This window comes from Puntigrus tetrazona, chromosome 5, assembly GCF_018831695.1.
Source record: "Puntigrus tetrazona isolate hp1 chromosome 5, ASM1883169v1, whole genome shotgun sequence".
Taxonomy (NCBI): domain Eukaryota; kingdom Metazoa; phylum Chordata; class Actinopteri; order Cypriniformes; family Cyprinidae; genus Puntigrus; species Puntigrus tetrazona.
In genome coordinates this window covers 20,442,382-20,449,620 of record NC_056703.1, presented here as the reverse complement: position 1 = coordinate 20,449,620, position 7,239 = coordinate 20,442,382, and the positions used below count along the sequence as shown (strand labels likewise).

Genomic DNA, 7,239 nt, shown 5'->3' with positions numbered 1-7,239 from the left:
ATGCAACCGATGGCATGTTTTGCAGGACAGGACATGAAGCGTTCGTTTTTTTCCGCCTTTATTTTCCCTCAGAGTTGTTTACATTGGTGAGTGTGTGATTTGGTACGGCAGGAAGTCATAAGAGAACAATGAGGAGGCGAGGAACAGGATGTCAGAGCGATGCGTCTGTGTGTATGTGTGTGCCTGGAAGGGGGCTATTTACCTGTTGGAGACATGGCTCTCATCGGCTCCTGAGATGAGAACACGCATAAACGCACGCTTAATTAATGCACAACAAATAGCCATTTGCTATAGAAAATGAGCTCTAGTGCGTGCGCTTTATGAAGGAGTGTATTAGAAGAGATTAGAGGCAATTGTAACTGAGACTAAATTGAAGCAGAGAATGTTGCAATTAAAAGAAATAGCAACAGGTTTTCTTTTGTACTGTACAAGTGTAATGGATTGTTGAAAATAAATAAATGCAGGAAAGGATGAGTTCCATGAGTTTTTTAAACGGATTCAATGGATTTTTTTGAAATTGAAATCATATTCACATGTGTAACGGATGCAGAAATGGCATAGAATCTCTCGATAATATTAAGAGAGGACTTACATTATTCTTCTTTAGACAACATTTTTTCCACCTAGATAGGGATTTAAGGTTGCATTCAAACATTTTTTAGAATGTCAACATGTTTTGTCACATGACAGCAGATCCTCACAGACAGTAGTTATTTGGTAATCAGATTGCGCGTGTAGCATTAGTCTATAGCAACAGTGTGAAAATGATTAGCAACCATGGATATATGGGTACAATATGAGTCACATGAGCAAACATGAGTCATTGTTTTCAAGTCCACACTACAATACAAAAACAGAGTTAAAATGATCCGCTGTGGACCAGTGTTAAAGCCACTTGGGCTCAGTGTTTACAAAAGGCCAAAATGTAGAGGAGAAAAAAAGAAATCACATTTATCTGTGTTGTTTGTTGATGTACAGCAGTTAGGACATTTTGATGAATACATTTTGTTAAAAAAACAAAATTATATACATAGATCATTCACACTATATGCATTTAAAAAGAATAGTATGAATTTTCTCACGAGAACTTGAGAGATGGAGTTGAGCAGCTTCTCCACCGCACTAACTTTCCTTCATTCTCCTGTCAGATCTGCTCTGATCTATATAATATACACATCTATTTCTTGTAAATAATAATTATAACATCTTCTGAAGAACTCATCCGATTATTTCCAATCTGTGGTTTCCAAAACCTTAAGTGTGTCTCTCTTTTTAATCCTCTGATGCTTCCAGTATTCCAAATTGCCCTAAATAATTCTTCCCACTACATAATTAATGTTATGATTGCAAGTGTGAGCCAAATATTTCCTAAAATTTATTCTTGGTATAGCCAACATACTTTCCAAATGAACTCAACTCACAGGCCCTTACGTGTGTGTCTCACACCGGGATATATGGACCTCATATTTTACACATCGCTAGCGAAGCAGGCAGACTGAAAAAACCAACGAAAAAAAAAAACAGGATGGCACATCCTGCAGCCAGCCAATCATATATTTAGAAAACCTTGTGTTCGTGTGTTTCCACATGTGCATGCTGGTTATTTTGAGTGTGAGCCATCAGATGTTCAAGACTGAATTTGTTGTTCTGTATTGGTGACGTCAATGATTAAAAACCTCTCCACAGTCTTTTCCCACATAATTTCATTGAACCATTGCTGTTGAGAGGCATACTGGTGAAGCTATGGAGAGATTAATGGACAGGACGCTCCGACAGCCATAAACACTACATTCTGTTCCTTCCATAGGAAATAGAAAAAATAGCCTGATGAAAATATTAGAGTAGATTTCAATAAGCTGGCTGTTTTTTTTTTGCTCTTCTCTCGTTCAACTTATTTCGCTTTCTCTTTTTTTTTCCATTTCTTCTTGCAATATTGGATTTGATATCATACATCCCATAATCCTTCCTATGAAATCATTAGACAAGCGCATACTGAAGTACTTTTCCTTAATGTTAATTGCCAATGGCCTTAATCTATTTCAGTCTTTATTTTTGATGGGCTGCATTAAAACATCTTGCATATTAATTTAATTTCTATTCTAATTATTAACTTGTTGTTAATAATTAGATAGTTTACCCAATAATTCTGCAAAAATCTAAGTTTGGTGTTCAACCGAAGAAACAATCTCTGATTTTTAACGTGACCTACAGCGCATCTTAATTCAGATGAGCTAATGACGTTAACTTGACCTTCTCCTGAAAACACAAAAATACTGTGGAAGTTGAACATTTTAATATTCTGCGTCAGAGTCTTAAAAGCAGCTAAGTAGCTCATAAGAGATGCTTTTAGAAGGGAAGTGAGGCCGTGAGGTGGAGTTGTTTGATGTAAAAGACCTTGAGTGCTATTAATCCGTTTTTGCTTTATAAGTGGGTGCATCAAAAAATAAGATAAAGAGTTTTTATACATATTATAAGCTGCATAGATAGATAGATAGATAGATAGATAGATAGATAGATAGACAATGGATAGATAGACTAATGGCATTACTAAGCAGCACATATGTTTTGTAGATGTTATTGTGTCACTGACCCATTTTCCTACAACTCTGCTTTTCCTGTCTGTGTCTCATGTAAAGATTGTGTCTATGTTTATGTGTGCAGCTATAAGGAGGGTGGTTGGAATTCTGCAGCTATTTTAAAAGCATTTCTTAGTTTAGACTGCTTCTCTCTCCATCCATCGTAACATCTCTGTGTCTCTTTCTGGCAGAGTCTCTTGAAAGGTTGTTGATCAGACCTTTTGTTCCAGCGTACTATCTTGACTATTTCAACTGCATTGCCAAAGTTATTCTCATTCCCATTTACTGACAGGATATGACACAGCACAACCTAAAAACAGCCTCAGGCTGTCATTACTACATCTTCAAGCGTAGGGGTCTTTTAAAAAACATTCTGGTTGTCCTATTGTGAATAATGGCACATATGTGGCAGAACTTCATTATTCTGACAGTCAGATCCAGCCATTGATCTTTAGCTCAAGCATCTTAGTATCCAGTACTCATTGCAAACGCTGTCGTCGAATCACACATTCTAATCAATCACAAAGAAGATAAGAAGGTGTTAAACTGAAACCCCTCAACCTCTATGCATCTCTAATGCAGCTTTCAAGGCTACTAAAAGGCACTTGAAGGTTGTCTAATGATCACATGGCTAAGGCAACAACGTCTGCCTGTGCTGTGGTCCATCCCTCATGCCCCTTTCTAAGGAGCTAATCAAGAAGCTTTGAAAGAGAGATTTTATGACGTTCATGATGAATTGAATTGCAGGTTTGATCTTTGACCTTGAGCTTGATTGTCTTAGAGATGGGATGGAAACCTTGGAAAAAAAAAGAATCTGTTTCATGGCATGGCCTCTCATCAAGGTCTCAGAAATGAGGGCTTTGAAAGGAGCAAATATCCCGGGTCTCATAAAGAGCGCCTGCAGATTTTGCCTTTAGTCTGTGTTTGTGTGTGTGTGTGACTAGGTGTCCTTTGTTGCTCAAGGTCATAGTGAGTCGAGAGTATTGGGTGGTCTGAAAGTTCATATTCAGAGATGGATGAAAATGAGGCGCTCGCAGTTTTACTAGCAAACAAATAAAACATGTTGAGGCTTTCAAGTTATTTCCATATCAATCAGAGATATGTAGTACAGGCCACACACATTCTGTCATAAACATTCACACGGAGGCCTTTTTCATAAAAAGGATTTCCGTTTTTACATGTCACTACACAATTGTTGAAATGTTGAAAAGTCTTATTTGCATAGGACTCTCATTAATTGCAGATGTTTTCAAGACAAGTATGGAAGCTTCAGTTTCTACATTGAAGTTCATGCCGCTAAAATTGTAACACTTCAAATTGCTCATAAAAATAAATGGAATCCATATAAATTAAGCATTTTAATCCAAGGAGACACAATCACTTTACATGATGAACAGATGTCAAACGTGCTTAAATGACACAAGACAAACCTCAATGGACTTTTCATGTCAATCAAGCTTCCATTTACCATATTGATGAGCTCTATGTATGTGTTCAGCGTAATAAAATGCTATTTAATTTAATTAAGATGGATTACTTTTACAATGTCTTGGTAAATTTAAAGCCGCAGTCTGTAAGCTTTGCCTCTTTGTTGCCATCTATGTTTATTAAGTTGCAATTGCAGCTATTTGTGCAATTATTTTTCTTACCATGCATCTAATGTTTTGAAGTTGTCTGGTCACCACACCAGTGTTAAACCTGTATTTAGTAATCGCACATTCTAGCATACACCTTGGAATATAAGACCCAAATAAGACTTTTCACCGTGATATTGTCATCTAAACGAGTAGCTAAGTAAGACTAATTTAGAAAAAGCATTACAATAAATCATGCTACCAATGGTGATTAAATCTAACAAACAGTTACTTCTCGTATCTTAAGCGTGAAGATTTCATTATATGTACAGTCTCTAATTGTTTATACTGAGAAATTCTTTCAACCCAAAAAGCTAATTATTCTTCCTTCGAACTGGTTCTCTTAAAATACAAAACTTGTGCCATCCCTGGTTTTCTTTAATCAGATGCACATTTAAAACTGGAATGCAATTTAATTTCAGTTGCATGTGTTTCATTAACACATAATCCTTTCTAGATTACAATGAATCAACAATCAAAATCAAACTTTTGATTAATTCATGTGCTTTAAGAAAAGGCTATAAACGATCCGCCTCCTGCAGCATCCTGTCATATAGCCTACTAACCAGAACAACTTTTTGTTTATGTTTACAGATGTGATGTAGAAAGATTTGCTAAAAACATTAGCCACATTTAAACCTACAACTCAAAACTCAAAAATCTGTTAAACTGTGCATTTATTGAAAGAGCACTATGCTACGTCCGAAAAGTTACCGCATTATGTATTTTATGTGTAATAATTCTATATTTTTAACTGTTTTAACTTAATTTTAAATCAATTTTAAAAGTTCTTATTGTTGTGATTATTGTTCTATGATACGTTTGAACACTGACTGTTAAATATATGCTCAGAAATTGATTTCCAGATCATTTATAACTGCAACTTTTAACTATCAAACTTTTCAGGGAATAGCTTTAAATGGAGGCACAAAAATCTTTCAGGTTTCATTAAAAATATCTCTATTTGTGTTTTTAAGTTAAATGTTGACAATGTTTGCCAGATTTAGATTTTGGGTGAACACTACCCCCTAAAAAAGTATAAATAAAATGACAACTGTAAGAAATAGTCTTTATAACGAAAATAGGTTTCATACTCAAGACACTCCCTCCAAGAAAAACAAATCCATATGAAATTTCTTTATTATGCCATTCTTTTTATTTTGTAGACAGGACAGCAACAAGATTAAATAGAGATCAAATGGAACTCAGACTTTCATATTTAATGTGTCAAGTTATAAGAGATCTATGATGCCATAAACTGTTTTACAGATTTATCAGAATACTTAAGTATACAAATAAAAATTTTTACTTAATTTAAGAAACTTAAACATTTCTTATCAAATTCTTCTTCCCAAATTGTTTTCTTTCAAAATTGTTCCTTAATGTTTTAAAAGATATCTGACTGTAAAAAAATAATATTTGTAAATACAACAAAAAGATTATGGGAGTACATTTTATACGTGAAGTACTATTTCAGTCTTTCTGCTTCAACATTTTACATTTCATTCAACATGTTACTGCCCATTTCTTTGTGATTTTTTGTTGCATATATTTAAACAGTTTCAAAAATGAAAATTGTATTAAGTTAAAGCACTGCATATTGAAGATCTAAATCCGAGATCCATCCGTATAGATACAGTTTTGAGGAAAGTGTCTTGGTGTGTCCTCACATATATATGTGTCTGAAATCCTCTCCTGATGGTGCAGTGGAAGGGAGAGACTCTCACCCACTTCTCTTGTAAATATACACACAGGGCTCCTGAAAAACCCCTGCTCCAGTAGCGCCACGTGTTTGCAGACGACGCCGCCACATGTTCGCTTCAATGGCTGCTCCCGGTTTGCACGTGGTACCTACCCGCCAACAAGCGCAGGATATCCACATACAGGTATAAAGCATTAACATGCTGGAAATACATCAGAGCACCCGCGCTTGCCACATAGACACATTTGATCAGTATTTTAATTCAGGAAAAGCCATCTGAGCTCTGTTGAATTGATTTTGCCCTACAGTGCTGGATCATCCACGCGAATGCGCGTCAGCGACATTCCACGCTGTAGGCAAAAATCAGTCATCATCCAAGTGTAGGATGTCTTGTCCTGTCATTCCCAAACAGAGCTCGAGATACAGTTTCACTCATGAGAAATAGCTTCTGGTCCAAACGATGTTACAACAAAGCCCACGTAGAGCGTCTCCTGGTCCTCGCGTTTTTAATGGACCACGCTTCACTGGTCTGTATTCCTGCATGCGATGTTTCAACGCTGATGTATTGTCACTGCTTGTAGGTCTTCTTTGTTTTCAGCTTTCAGCAAATTTGTTTTTCCTTTGTGCCTGTTGATTCTTCATTGCCAGTTACGCTTTTTAGAGATTATACATGAAGTTAATTGGTAGCACTTAACAATACAGTCACATTAATTAATGTTAACATTAACAATGATTATTACATTTGTTACAGTATTTAGAAAAGGTAATGTTTAAATACAACTTTTTATTGCCAGTTCGTGCCAGTTTAGGTCCATTAAAGGAGTTAGTTCAATCAAAAATGTAAATTCCTGTTATTGATTACTTACACTGCATATTCAGAAACCGTAATTCTTCATTCACATCTTCAGATATTTTTGATGAAGTCTAAGAGCTGTCTGACCTCCATAAACAGCAAGTTAAGACAGAAAGGTAATAAATACATTATTAAAATAATCCATGTGAATCAGTTATGCACACAAAAAGCATTGCTGTATGCAGTCAGAAAGCTCTCTGATTTGTGTTCTGAAGGTGAAGGAAGGTCATGAGGGAGTAATTATTGACAGAATTTCTACTTTTGGGTGAACTATCAACATTCATGCCTTTTAAAGATTTCTTGAATATGATTCTCCACCTATATGTTGAACCGTGAATAAAAATTTGTCACAGCAGCTTGAACTACCTACTTTTCAAGTGGTAAATGCTGCAAACAATGGCAAGTGGTATTGTTAATTAATCTGTATGTTTGAAGCGCAGAAACTGACTTGGAGATAAAAGAGGAAAAGCAAAT

At 35.7% G+C, this 7,239-nt stretch overlaps 1 pseudogene; it reads left to right on the top strand.

The window, feature by feature from the left end:
- The first annotated feature begins 6,033 nt into the window (after positions 1-6,033).
- The window catches only part of LOC122344792, an 11,915-nt pseudogene continuing 10,709 nt past the window's right edge, over positions 6,034-7,239 (top strand).